At 43.0% G+C, this 15,366-nt stretch overlaps 1 protein-coding gene across 2 annotated transcripts in view; it reads right to left on the bottom strand.

The window, feature by feature from the left end:
* The window catches only part of LOC141085916 (dimethylaniline monooxygenase [N-oxide-forming] 2-like), a 113,669-nt gene extending 104,509 nt beyond the window's left edge, over positions 1-9,160 (bottom strand). For both annotated transcript variants that reach the window (XM_073571546.1, XM_073571547.1), the window contains exon 1: positions 9,026-9,160. The gene's annotated coding sequence lies outside the window, so the exon portion shown is untranslated. The remainder of the gene's footprint in view (positions 1-9,025) is intronic.
* Positions 9,161-15,366: the final 6,206 nt, after the last annotated feature.

The raw sequence follows: 15,366 nt of genomic DNA, 5'->3' as shown, positions 1-15,366 counted from the left end.
GCGTGGATGATGAAGGGTCCAGCCTGCATGATCTTATTTCATCCGATTCCAGTTCTGATGGGCATGCACCTGTCAAAGAGAGGGGGTGCTGTGGAGAAGAGGTGCCAGTTCTAAGTCCATAAACTGAGGAACCCGAGCAAGAAGTCCCTAAGGTTTCCACTGATGATAAAGAAAAAGGCGAACCGTCTGCTCAAACGTCTGCTGGAAGCAAAGCGAAGAAGATGAAAAGGAAGAAGACAATGGTCGCCGTTGATGAAAAGGGAGAGCCTCTCGACCTGTCATTTGCTGGCCCAGAGAAGGAACAGGCCTCGGAGATTGCTGCTCCAGGGGACCTGGGTGAACCCCGTCCTCTAACACTCCACCCAAAGTTTGGAATATCTTTGACCAGCCTTACTAGGAGAAGATATTGCCAGAGAGGCAGGTGGAGTTGCAAAAATTGTGTGCATCTATCGCCCTCAGAAGACTATTCTGGAGTATGACGGAGCCTCGCCAGTGGAATGGCAAGTTAAAAGAGAGGGATAATGTGAGGAGATACATCGGACCTCGGGTACCTGCATGCCGGGTCCAGAACTAGAAGAGCTGCGTTCTCTGTTCTCGGGGGGAAGCCTGAGTGGGGCGGACCTCCCTCTACTGCATTAGAGAAGCCTGAGAGAGACAGAGTTTCCTGCTGACTGGAGGGGGCGGGGAGAGCTAGAAAAGGGCGCGCAACAGCCCGCAGACAAAAGGAAAAAGCGTGCCAAAACAGAAAAAAAAACACAGGACTGATGCTCGCACGCTGACGTGGACACAGAATAGTTGTCCTGACCTTTGTGACCTCACTACATCAGTTAAGACAGTTAAGGAGACACGTTGTGCTCGTACTGGTTTGTTGCCCATGCCTTTAATAGCCACAGCAGTATATGGACAAGGGGCAGTGGAAGATACTGGAGACCGACCACTGTTACCAGAAGACGGGTGTATTGTCATCTACCTGACCCCACTAGAGAGGACACCAAATCAGCTGCTGCGGCGCAATTGAGTTTGCAGCAGGAGCTGCAGTTTAAGGACTGCTTTACATCTATGCTAACAACCTGCCATCGTCTCAATCATTGTTATACACTTTGCCTTTAATGTACCGTTTATATCCCCTGACTAACCCTTTATCTCCCGACTGTTTAACTATTTACCTCCCTGCGTGGAGTATTCCCCTGTAAATAAACCTGTTAACACTTGCTCTGTTGCCTGTGTAACGTCACTGCATCCCGCGTTCCTGCCCATACTCTTACAGTGGCTAAGCAAAATGTTATAAAACTGAACAGAAGTTTCTTAGTTCAACATTCTGATCAGACTGTATGAAGCCCACACTGCCGCCTCATGGTGAACCTCTCGATGGGTCCGGAAGGCTTCATACAGTCTGTTCAGACTGTATGAAGCCCACGCTGCCGCGTCGCGGTGAACTTTGTAGAGTTTTTGCTGCAGAAAAGTCATGGACATTAGCATGGACAAAGAGACAAAAAAAAACGCACCCAAAAAAAGCACCAAAAACGCATCAAACAATGCACCTAAACCTGCATTTTTGCCTCAGCTTCTTTCCTACCAAGAAGATCAGGTTTTGTTGCAGAAAAAAAAGCAGAAAAAAAGTCCTGTGTGAACTTACACTTAAAGTGTACATGACACTTTAGATTTCTCATTCACTTTGCTTTCATCAGGATTTTGCCACAAAATGAAAAATTGCAACAAAAATGCATCAAATCTGCAATGTGTGTGCACAGCATAAAACCCTGAAGAAACTGGGCGAAACGTGCGCATCGGGGCTTGAAAAGTGGCTCTTTCTTTGAACTGTTAGCATGGCGGTTCACAGGTATATCCGAGTCTTAATACCAAGTTGTATTTCATTACATACAACTACAGATTATTTCTGATCTATTGGAGTTTAATGTTATGCTGCCACCTAGCTGCACACAAATGGAGTACACTGATACTACAATTCAGGGACGTCTACATTGATAATTAAAGCTTTCTTTCTGTTCTCTGATTGAGACTATGATTAGACATTACTTTATGTGAATTGTTCTACCTGATGCAGTTGATGTCATAATCTGTATAGTCACCATTACTCTTTAGTTTTGAGATATGCATTATTCCTCAGTAGACAGCAACATGCTTAATGTAGTATTTTTATTAATTATAATCTTACAGTAGTTGCATTCTTTGGTTGGAAACATTCATAGCAATGAGGTGGGTTATTGTTTAAACCACCCAGCTTGGAGAGTGAATATTCCATAATGCCGCACTACTAGCACTTTAGTTCTGACACATTGTATCATTTTTCCTAGATATAGCGTTGTTCATGATACATATAACTGCCATTGCCTTGGATCTTCTAATCAGGATTATAATGTACACTGCTCAAAAAATAAAGGGAACACTTAAACAACAGAATATAACTCCAAGTAAATCAAACTTCTGTGAAATCAAACTGTTCACTTAGGAAGCAACACTGATTGACAATCAATTTCACATGCTGATGTGCAAGTGGAATAGACAACAGATGGAAATTATTGGCAATTATCAAGACACACTCAATAAAATAGTGGTTCTGCAGGTGGGGACCACAAACCACATCTCAGTACCAATGCTTTCTGGCTGTTTTGGTCACTTTTGAATGTTGGTTGTGCTTTCACACTCATGGTAGCATGACACGGACTCTACAACCCTCACAAGTTGCTCAGGTCGTGCAGCTCATCCAGGATGGCACATCAATGCGAGCTGTGGCAAGAACGTTTGCTGTGTCTGTCAGCATAGTGTCCAGAGGCTGGAGGAGCTACCAGGAGACAGGTCAGTACACCAGGAGACATGGAGGGGGCCGTAGGAGGGCAACAATCCAGCAGCAGGACTGCTACCTCCGCCTTTGTGCAAGGAGGAACAGGATGAGCACTGCCACAGCCCTGCAAAATGACCTCCAGCAGGCCACAAATGTGCATGTGTCTGCACAGTTAGAAGCCGACACCATGAGGATGGTTTATGGGCCCGGCGTCTATAGATGGGGGTTGTGCTCACAGCCCAACACCGTGCAGGACGCTTGGCATTTGCCACAGAGCACCAGGATTGGCAAATTCGCCACCGGCGCTCTGTGCTCTTCACAGATGAAAGGAAAGCAGGTTCACACTTAGCACATGTGACAGATGTGACAGTCTGGAGATGCAGTGGAGAGCGATCTGCTGCCTGCAACATCCTTCAGCATGACAGGTTTGGCAGTGGGTCAGTAATGGTGTGGGTGTGGCATTTCTTTGGAGGGCCGCACAGCCCTCCATGTGCTCACCAGAGGTAGCCTGACTGCCATTAGGTACCGAGATGAGATCCTCAGACCCCTTGTGAGACCATATGCTGGTGCGGTTGGCTCTGGGTTCCTCCTAATGCAGGACAATACCAGACCTCATGTGGCTGGAGTGTGTCAGCAGTTCCTGCAAGATGAAGGCATTGAAGCTATGGACTGGCCCACCCGTTCCCCAGACCTGAATCCGATTGACCACATCTGGGACATCATGTCTCGCTCCATCCACCGTCACGTTGCACCACAGACTGTCCAGAATTTGGTGGATGCCTTAGTCCAGGTGTAGGAGGAGATCCTTCAGGAGACCATCCACAACCTCATCAGGAGCATGCCCAGGCATTGTAGGGAGGTCATACAGGCACGTGGAGGCCACACACAATACTGAGCCTCATTTTGACTTGTTTTAAAGACATTACATTCCACTTTAATTTTGTGTGTGACTCCAAATCCAGGCCTCCATTGGTTAATTTTTTTATTTCCATTGCTGATTTTTGTGTCATTTTGTTGTCAGCACATTCAACTTTGTACAGAACAAAGTATTCAATGAGAATATTTCATTCATTCAGCTCTAGGATGTGTTATTTGCATGTTCCCTTTATTTTTTTTAGCAGTGTATTAACCTATCCGCTAGCAATTCTGTCTTGTATCCTATTTTTTCTTGCACCTTTTTCTGTGTAATAAGTGCTTTTAAATTATTATATATCACTATATATCATTAGAACAATTGAAAACCAAATTACAAGAGCCACCAGAATGTCAAGGAATCACCTGCTACATTACAAAGCTAAAGAAGAAAATAACCGGGTGCCTCTAGTAGTCACCTACAACCCAAATCTGGAAGTGCTAAGGGGAGCTGCACGGAAATTACAACCTTTACTACAAAAAGATGCCCGATTGCAATCCATTTTTCCAGACCCCCCACTACTGTGCTTTAGGCAGCCCCCAAATCTAAGAAGCATCATTGTCAGAAGCTCCCTGTCCTCCCCAACAGCTGCAGGAACCTTTCCTTGCAACCAGAAAAAATGTGAAACCTGTCCATCTATAATGACCACGGACAAGATAAAGATCCCCAATTCACATCAGGACTACAAGATCCCAGGTACTTTCAGCTGCATCACATCTAATGTGGTGTACTTAATTATTTGTACTAAATGTCCAACTGGGGGTCTGTATGTGGGGGAGACAGGGCAAAAGCTTAGAACAAGGATGAATGCTCATCGTCACACAATAAGAGAAAAAAGAATGGATCTACCTGTGGCAAAACATTTTTGTATGATGGACCACAACACCAGGCATATGAAATTACTGGTATTGAAAGGTAACTTCACATCTCAGAGAGAGAGAAGAGTCTGTGAGTATAAATTTATGACGACCTTTGACACTCTCAATGCTGGAATGAATGTGTCACATGGATTTATGTCTTTTTACATCAATTAAGGAATTTGCTCCTAAGACCTTGTGGGGGCATCACAACACATTAGGAGACCCCAATCAGAGGACAGTAAAACATCCGGACTCCTTATCTATGAACTGGTCCAATATTTATGTCTATCCCTCTCCCATAATGATAATTCTGCTTCACGTCACTTGTCTTATCTATTGCATTTTTTCTGTGCTGTATTGTGCATAAATATGTGACTCTTCAGATTTTGTATTAGTCTAGCCTGATGAAGAGACCTGAGTAGTCTCGAAAGCTTGCAATGTGTTACCATCTTTTCAGTTAGCCATTAAAAGGTATCAACCACTGAGGACTCTCAATTCTGAATATTTTTATATATCACTAAAAATGTATTTTTATGGGTTTTGTTGTTGGCACTTATAAATAAGTATATATATATATATATATATATATATATAAAAATAAAAAAGTAAAATTGTGTTTTGTTTTATTTCAAAGAAAGGACTTTATTCTGGCTGTGTCTTTATTTACCATACAACTATAGGATTAGTAATGGATGAGTGTCTTATAGATGCTTCTCCATTACTAAGCCATGGGCATGATGTTACCGGACAATACAAAGGTGACATCAACCCCATAAATATGAACCCCACTTGCCACTGCAACAGGGCAAGTGGGATGAGCCGGGCAAAGCACCAGAATTGGGGCGTCTAATAGATGTGCCTTTTCTAGGCAGCTGCGGGCTGCTATTTTTAGGCTGGGGAGGCAATATACATGGAACCTTACAGCCTGAGAATACCAGCCCCAGTTGTCTGCTTTAGCAAGGCTGGTTGTCAAAAATGGGGGACCCTATGCAATTTTTTAATGTATTTATTTAAATAATTAAAAAAATCGGAGTGGGCACCCCTCTATTTTTGATAACCAAAATACAGGGGACCCCACGCCATATTTTTTTAATTATTTATTTACAGCGCAGGCGCCGACTGATGAATACTCCCATCAGCCACCTCCTGCTCTCGCTGTTATTAGCAGCAGCAGGCATTGGTTGAAAGGAGTAGTAGTTGCATCAGTGACCAGAGGTAAACTTTATACCTCCGATCACAGCAGCTGGCTCACGCTGTCTTTCGACAGCGTGGGAACCACGGCTGTCTCACCGGCGTGATGATTATATCGCTGATCAGAATCAGTTTTTGACAGCGTGGCAAACACTGGATGTTCGTGCCCCCCATTCAAGTGAATTGGGTCCGGGTTTGGGCCCGGTTACAGTTCTGGTACCCGAACCCAAACTTTTGTAACTGTTCGGCCGAACAAGCCGGACCCGAACATCCAGGTTATACAGTATCTGCAATAGGGCATAAAAGGTGGACACTTATTTTGTATACATCTCTGCTGGAAAAATTGAATGAAGGTCAAAGACAAATTATACATAAAAAACCTTAAAATCTGCAATTTTATTAGATATATCAAAAAAAGACAAAAAACACACATATGAACCTTACCCTATTAATTTTCTAAAGCTCCCCTATTCTTATGCCTGCCTGACAGCGGAGGTTGACACCCTATTGATCAATGAGAAATGGTGTCCCTGAGTGACCCTATACAGATAATAGCCAAGTCAATCATATGGTTGCTGATTTTTCTATATATGTTATCATTATGCTATGCTATCATAGGGTTCCTTCTACATTCTATATTTTTTCTCAGAACAAAAGAAGATAATGTTTTTAAAATTTGGCTGTTATTTGTATCCATTCCCCCTTTCTTGTCTTTGCGGTCAAGCTCAGGTTGTACAGACTGTTTACTGAATGAGTGCCATTGCCTCTATATCTTTTAGTCTATCTTAGGGACTTTTTAGGGTCACTCAGGATCAGCCGCCGTGGACATCTCCATCTCCGTAGGTGGCACCACAATAATGTGTAGGCAGCAGGCGTGCTGTCTGGGTGTTATGTTTGACACCAATCTTTCCTTCACCTCCCATATACAATCTATTGCCTGTTATTGTCATTTGCACCTAAAGAACAATTCTAGAATCCGCCCCTTTCTCACCATGGAAACAAAAACCTTCACTGTTGCCCTGATCCACTCTCGCCTTGACTACTGTAATTCTCTATTAATAGGCCTCCCCTTTACTCAACTTTCCCCTCTCCAGTCCATTTTAATGCTGCAGCCAGGGTCATCTACTTGGCTAATCGGTACTCAGACGTGTCCTCCATGTGCCAGTCATTGTACTGACTGCCCATACATTATAGGATGCAAATTAAACTGCTTGTTCTCACCTACTATGCTCTCCACTGTGCTGCACACCCCTATATCCCCTCCATCATTTCTGTTTATCAGCCTACCAGCTCATTATGCTCCAAAAGCGATTTTCGACTAACATCCACACTAGTTCCGTACCTCCCACTCATTGCTCCAAGACTTCTCCCGAGTTGCGGCAATCCTTTGGAATGCTCTACCCCAAGAAATTAGCACTAGACACAACTTAAACAATTTTAGGTGCTCTCTAAAAACACATCTGTTTAGGGTGGCCTATGACATTCCCTAATCAAAGTCCTATTATATATAGCCAATTCAGTACTTCTCTGAACATAACTCTCCATCAAACTTCACCGTACCCAAAAGCACTATAAATATTGGATGGTGACTGCCTCATGCAGCCTTTATCTACCCCCCATTTCCTCAATCTGGCTGGACCATCGTTGTAAATAAGCATTTGTACTTTGTGTCACCCCACCTCATTGTACATTGTAAGCTCTTACGAGCAGGGTCGTCATTATCTTTGCTTTAATTATTGTATTATCTTTAACTTTGTTACCTATGACTGTTGTGTATGAACTGTTGAATTGTAAAGCGCTGCGGAATATGTTGTTGCTATATAAATAAAGATTATTATTATTTTTATTATTATTTGTATAGGGGCAGAGTTGGTGTATGTTACTTTTGTATAGGTGCCACTGGGGAGGAGGGCACAAAAATAGACATTACTACTATATGATGGTACAAAAGGGAATTTTACTATTATTTGGGGGGTTACAAAAATAGATATAAACACTATTATGCATGGGAGCCGCAGTGGAGGACATTTCTGCTGTGAGGGACTCACAAAGGTGGATATCACTACTGTAGTATATTTTACTTTTGGGGATACTATTACAGTGGTGAGAGCAAAAGGGGGTTACTGCAACTATGTAGGGCATCAGGTTAGCACTATATTGCTTTTCTTTTTCATGTAGTACTGTGTAAAAGCAGGGGAAAAAGTGAGGAGAGTACACAAGCAGTGATTGGACACAAATGTCTGTGTGTTACATTTTGGGTAGATAATCGTGGCTGGAAGAGGTCATTGTTGTCTGTACTAGATAAAGATGAAAATGAATTTATTCAATTATGTCACCAGTGAGTCACTAAATAATCCTGCACTGTATATACTATCTACAGAGCTCCTGTTTGTAATGTCACCGCTGATCACTATATTACCTGTACACTTACATTATACATTGTCTGCAGCCTACAGAGCTCCTTTTTATAACTGTTCCAGGTGGTAATATTAGTGTTAGTAATGATCAGTAGTGTGGTTTTACTCTGTCACAACTGTGTATGCTGGTAATATGTGCTCATGGTGCATGTAATATGGTAATATTTGCCTCTGTACTTGGTATTTTTTCTATTTTGGTCTTGGTATAGTAGGTTCTGTTTAGCTACTGGATAGTGGTTATATTCAGACACTCTGTGGTGGTAATAAATGGTCATAGCGTGGCAGCATTATTATGACCTTGTGTAGTGATATTTTAAACGATGCTCAGTAACAGAATTGTAATAATAATATGTGCTTCTTGGTAACTGTATGACTATTATTACTTTATCATTACTATTATTTTGCATTTTCTGTTAGATTTCCACTTATTTATAGTTTATTTAATTTATGGTGGATAAACACATACGGTATGTCTTTATAGGATCTGATAATGCCACTGGGGCCCATGTTCTGTACGTGGTGGGGGAGAGGAGGGATCAGAACAAAATTTTGTCCTGGGGCCCAAATAAATTTAGTTGCACCATGTTGAAAGACCCTTCTTACCCTAGTTATGACAAGAGGTTACTCTGTGACAAGAGACTAAGTTGTTAGCCAATAATCATGGCAAACAGTGATAATTGTATTATATATATAATTATAATAATATAATCACATGCAAATATGCCACAAAAATACCTCTATAACTCAATGGCAGTGAGGTCAAAATAGTTATTATGCTACCAAACAAAGCCTCTGGTAAATATACAAAGGCAAACACAGACGTTTCTAGACACTGTCTTACCTTAGTTGCTGACTTGTCTCAGTTGTAAAGTCCACTTTGAGTAACCAGAACACAATTTTTAATTTAATTTGTCATCTCTCTTTCACAAACTGTTGGATATAATGTGAAACGTTGCATAATGCTTCAGGAGCCAGGAATCAATGAAATAGTCAAAGGTCCACTGTATAAATTAATGATTCACTCAGATAAAAAGTTTTGGAACATATTTATTAACGCTATTGATCTATTCTTATTAGGTTTTACATTGATTTGAAAAACAAAATATTACCAAAATTAAAAGATGCATGAAAAATTATGATATGATTTTTGCAGTCAAGTATCAATTGGGGTTAAAAGGAACTTGCCAGTTAATCATGCTGCCCAAACTATGTACAGTATGAATAACTTATACATTAGAAATATCTACCTTTACATTACCACACTGCAAAATTTCATAGAAAAAATAGTTTAAAGTGTAGCCTGTTACAGGAGGACTTATTCAAAATGCATATCTCCACCTGCCCAGTTATACTGACAGGACTCTCCTTATACAGACACATGGAGAATCCTGTCATATATATACTATGTATATAATGTTCTGTGAGATTCCTGGGTCGTCTTGCGTGTGCGGCTATTTTGAGGTCTAGCCACATATTTTCAATGATGTCCAGATCAGGGGAATGTGAGGGCCATTATAAAAACTGCAGCTTGCGCATTTTAATGTAGTCTATTGTGGATTTTATCATGTATTTAGGATCATTATCCTTTCATAGAAGCCATCCTCTTCTCAACCTCAGCTTTTTACAGATGTTGTTATGTTTGCATCAAGAATTTGTTGAAATTTCATTGAATCCATTCTTCCCTCTACCTGTGAAATGTTCCCCGTGCCATTGGCTCCAACATAATCCCAAAGCATGACTGATCCACCCCCATGCTTAGTAGTTGGCAAGATGTTATTTTCCTGTAATTCTGTGCCCTTTTTTTCTCCACACATACCTTTAATCATTGTGGCCAAAGAGTTCTATTTTAAGCTCATAGATCCACAGGACTTGTTTCCAAAATGCTTGTTTAGATGTTTTGTCGCATGCTTCTGACTCTGAATTTTATGATGAGGATGCAGGAGAGGTCTTTTTCTGATGACTTTTCCATGAAGGCCATATTTATGCAGGCAACTCTGAACAGTAAAACAATGTACCACAACTCCAGAAAGTTTGCTAAATCTTTCTGAAGGTCTTTTGCAATCAAGCAGGGACTCTGATTTGCCTCTAACAATCCTACGAGCAGCTCTCACAGAAATGTTATTTGGTCTTCCAGTCCTTATCTTAACCGCCACTGTTCCTGTTAAGTGTCATTTCTTAAATGCATTTCAAATGAGGAAAAAGCAACTTGAAAACACTTTTACTGTCTTCTTTTTTATTATACTCACCCGGAGGCGGTCCGGTCCGATGGGTGTCACCAGTCTGGGTTCTGGCGCCTCCCATCTTCTAGCGATGATGTCCTTCTCCTTGCTTCATGATGCAGCTCCTGCGCAGGCGTACTGGTCTGCCCTGTTGAGGGCAGAGCAAAGTACTGCAGTGCGCAGGCGCCAGGAAAGGTCAGAGAGGTCAGGCGCCTGTGCACTGCAGTACTTTGCTCTGCCCTCAACAGTGAAGATCAGTATGCCTGCTCAGGAGCCATGACACAAAGCAAGGAGGATGTCATCGCTAGAAGATGGGAGGCACCATACCCAGAACTGCTATGCTAATCGGACCACCCCAAGACTTGTTTTTCTTCTCTTTCAGGTTAGATCGGGGGTTTATCTACAGCATTACAGAATGCTGTAGATAAGCCCCAAAAGGCAGTGGCCGCAGCTAATTGCGGAAAAACAACCTGACAGGTTTCCTTTAATAAAGGTTAATTTTTATTGTGTGGGGATTTTTGATTATGTTTCTGGTCACAACTTTATGTTAATATCTCCCAGCCGCGATTCGTCTGGTCTTGAAGATCACCGCAACCCTGAAAACAAGAAGGTCACATATACTGTATATATACACATACATCACTTGAATAAATAATCCTCCACACTGGAGATCACAAAAAAACTAACATTGAGCTGTTCTAAAAAATATTAGTGTCTGCATTTTTTTTTTTAACAAACTCAGCATTCCTGTGAATCACTAACTTAATTTTAAATTGTATACCCACAGTTTTTTAAAACTGCTTTACATCTTTGATGCATAGAGTCAACCAACTTCTGGCCCGTCAGCTGTTTTTCCACCCAGGAGGCTTGGACTACATCCCCAATTTGTTGGCATTTGTTGGCTTTGCCTCGGAAATGGAATTTTTAATGTCACCCCACAAGTGTTCTATTGGATTAAGGTCCTGGGATTGGGCTGGTCACTTCAAAACCTCAGTTTTGTTGGACTTTAACCAAGATTTTGTTCGGTTACTGATGTGTTTAGGGTCGTTATCTTATCTTGTTGAAACACACATTTCAAGGCTATATCTTCTTCACCGTAAGGCAGCATGACCTCTTCAAGTATTTTAATATATGCAAACTGGTCCATGATCTCTGGTATGCAGTGAATAGGTACAGCACCATAGTAAGAGAAACATGCCCATATCATGATGTTTGCACCACCATGCTTCACTGTCTTCAGAGTGCACTATGGCTTGAATGCAGAGTTTGGGGGTCATCTGACAAACTGCGGCCCTTGGACCCAAAAAGAACAATTTCACTTTCATCAGTTCTCAGAATGTTATTTCCATTTCTCTTTTGGCCAGGTGATGTGTTCTTTGGCAAATTGTATCCACTTCATTACATGCCTATTTTTTTTTTAACAGTGGGACTTTGCGGGGACTTCTTGCTAAGAGATTAGCTTCACACAGGTGTCTTCTAAGTCTAGGTTCACATTGCGTTAGGGGCATCCTTTTAATGGATCCATTAAATGGATGCTCTAACGCAGATATTTTGACATCATTTTTGCCCATAGCACCAACATATGTGCTAATGCATGGTAGCAGTTCATTACCATGTGCTACCATGCGTTAGCCATACAGGTCTATGCACAGCGAACGCTAGACCCAACACACCTGACCGAGGGTGCGTCACAAAGTAACGCATCATCGCTAATGCATGCCGATTTTTGCATGCGTTACTCTAATTGTGGCCAATGGGTGCGTTAACGCATCTGTTACATAGCATTAGTGCCGATATGTAACGGATGCGCTCAATGCATGTCCCCAAACGCAATGTGAACCACCCCTGTCACAGTACTCACAGGTAACTTGAGTGTCATGGTTAGGACATGGTTAATGTCCTGTTCTCACAGGGTTAACTTTTGCCGGCATCTCTTTGGATCTGGGAGGGGTATTTGTACTCACTCCAAACTAGCATTCTCTGTCAGTTAGACTGCTGTTCTGGTGTGTCTGACCCCTGGTGTGCGTGTAATCTGCGTTGTTTGTTTGCTTCCCGTGTATGACCCGGCTTGTTCCTTCACTCTGTACTCCGTCTCTCGTTTTGGTACCATTGTCTTTTCTGGTTCTGAACTCCTGGCTTGGCTATCGTTACTTCGTTACAGTTTACCCCTATTGTACCGTCTAATGCCCGTTCTGGTTTTCTGATCTATTGCTACGTCCTGAGTATCCATTCTGTCTAATCCTTTGGTACTGTATTGCTATCTCCTGCTTTGACCTCGGCTTGATCTGGTTTCTGTCTCTGTCTATGCCCCTTGGTAACATTGTCCTGTAGTTACCTTTCTAGGAGTGTCCTTGCAGCTCCTAGCTCCATGGAGCTTAGGTCACGCCCCCAGCAGTCACGTGATTCAGGTCCTGGAGCATGCATTGTCACCACTGCTGCCCGCTCTGCAGGTATCTTTGTGCAGTCTTTGTACTCAGGACACGCGCGCTGGCTCAGTGAGCAAGTGCAGTGCTGTGTTCCTGACATTATAACTGACCGTTTCAATTTTTTTTCCTCTGAAGAGAAAAAAAAAAAAGTGTGTTATCCTCATGGATCCCATACAAGCCTTGGCTGATCAGGTCAAGCACCTGACCCAAATGTTGCATAAACTCAATGTGGAACAGCGCACAACGGCCCATACCCAGCCACAGTTGGTGGTTACTGTGCAGGGGTCTGTCGATGCAGGGGCTTCTAGTTCTGGGGGTAGGGATGTGTCATTAGCGTCCCCCGAATCTCCGGTCAAATTGCCCGACCCTTACTCAGGGGATAAAAAGGAGTTCAGATCTTTCAGAGAAGGATGCAAGCTTTTTTTTCTCTAAGGCCCCTCTCCTCCGGGGATGAGTTCCAGAGGGTGGGGGTCATTATTTCCCTACTTCGGGGGGCTCCGCAAGCATGGGCTTTCTCTCTGTCTTCTTCTGCTCCTGAACGTACGTCAGTGAACTTGTTCTTTGAGGCTCTGGGGCACATCTATGACGAGCCTGATAGAGTGCGTCTGGCTGAGGATATGGTGATGAGTGTGACACAGGGGAGGCACTCTGCTGAATGGTTCTGCTCAGAGTTTAGACGATGCCGCCCTGAGGGGGTTGTTTCGCAGGGGCCTTTCTGACCGTCTGCAGGACACTCTGGCATTACATCCGCCTCCTGATACCCTGAAGGACGCTCATGTTGCAGGCGGTCTGTATGGACCGGAGACTCCATGCTAGAGGAATGATGCAACAAGAGTCTCCCTTGTACCCCAAATTGTGTGACACTGCACCTGTATCTGAGCTCATGAAGGTTGGGTCAGTCTCGGTTAAGGAGAGAGAAGGCACCGTAGAGACAACCTACTATGCTTTTCCTGTGGAGCCTCTGGACACTGGAAAAGGAATTGCCCCTCCTGCCCTTCTTCAGAGAAACCATCAGAGAAACGACTGAGTCTGGGCAACAATCGAGGAGGTTGTCCGGACTCCCAGGTACATTTTTTCTCACGTACAAAAATGGTGCTCCAGGTTGAATTGGAAATTGCTGGCAGTCCTGTTATGACCACCGCCTTTGTTGACTGTGGTTCCTCCATTAATCTGATTGATGCCCAAGTTGTGACTCTTAATAAGATAGGGACAGTCAGGTTAAAAGACCCTGTTAAAATTGTGGCTGTGGATTCATCCCCTCTTACCCAGGATGGAATTTGTTTTATGTCTGAAGTTTTTTCTATGAAAGTGGGTTCCACCCATGTGGAAAATTTAAGTTGTTTCATTATGAATAATCTGCCTGCAGGACTGGTATTGGGAATGCCCTGGTTGCAACACCACAATACTCTTATTGATTGGGTGAAGGAGGAGATCACCCGATGGGGATGTAATGATAATGGTCTGTGTTGTAACCCGGTTCCTTTTGTCAACCCGATAAAATCCGTATCTGTGTCATCTGTCAGTCTGGAGGGTATTCCGGAGTACCTGAGAGACTTTAAAGATGTGTTTTCCGAAAGCGAGGCTGAGGTACTCCCACCACATAGACCATATGATTGTGCTATCGATTTAGTACCTGGAGCCAAATTACCCAAGGCTCGTTTGTTTAATTTGTCCGGGCCTGAGCGCCAAGCTATGAAAGAGTACATTAAAGAAAGCCTTCGCAAGGGGCATATTCGGCCCTCGGTCTCACCCGTGGCAGCGGGGTTTTTCTTTGTAAAGAAAAAAGATGGTGGGTTGCGACCGTACCTCGACTTTCGAGAACTGAACAATATTACTGTTAAGAACACGTACCCTCTCCCGTTGATTCCTGATCTATGCAATCAACTCACGGGGGCCAAATGGTTTTCTAAGCTCGATCTACGACGGGCTTATAACCTTATAAGGATCCGGGAGGGGGACGAATGGAAAACAGCGTTCCTGACAACTGAGGGGCTGTTTGAAAACCTGGTTATGCCCTTTGGCCTCACTAACGCTCCTGCAGTTTTTCAGAACTTTATTAATGTTGTTTTTTCTGACTTGATTGGATCTTACGTAGTCATTTACTTCGATGACATCTTGATTTACTCTAAGGACAGTCAGTCACACTTGCATCATCTGCGTACGGTGCTTATGAGACTTCGGGAGAACCATTTGTATGCTAAGCTGGAGAAGTGCTAATTTTTTATGCAAGAACTGTCTTTTCTGGGTGTAATTGTATCCGGGGAGGGATTCCGCATGGATCCAGGGAAGGTTCAGGCTATTACAGATTGGGTGCAGCCTCATGACCTGAAGGGGTTGCAGCGATTTCTCGGCTTCGCTAATTATTATAGGAAGTGCATTAAAGGGTTCTCGCAGGTGGTAAAACCCTTGACGGACCTCACTCTTAAAGGGGCAGATGTAAAAAATTGGTCCGTGGCCGCAAAAAATTCCTTCCTGGCATTAAAGAAGTGTTTTAATACAGCCCCTGTGTTGGTACAACCCGATTCGTCAAGACCTTT

The sequence above is a fragment of the Dendrobates tinctorius genome, unplaced genomic scaffold (genome assembly GCF_039654945.1).
Source record: "Dendrobates tinctorius isolate UK_male_01 unplaced genomic scaffold, ASM3965494v1 ptg000029l, whole genome shotgun sequence".
NCBI classification, from domain to species: Eukaryota; Metazoa; Chordata; class Amphibia; order Anura; family Dendrobatidae; genus Dendrobates; species Dendrobates tinctorius.
The sequence above is the reverse complement of the archived record's forward strand: the minus strand, read 5'-3'. Positions and strand labels throughout refer to the sequence as shown.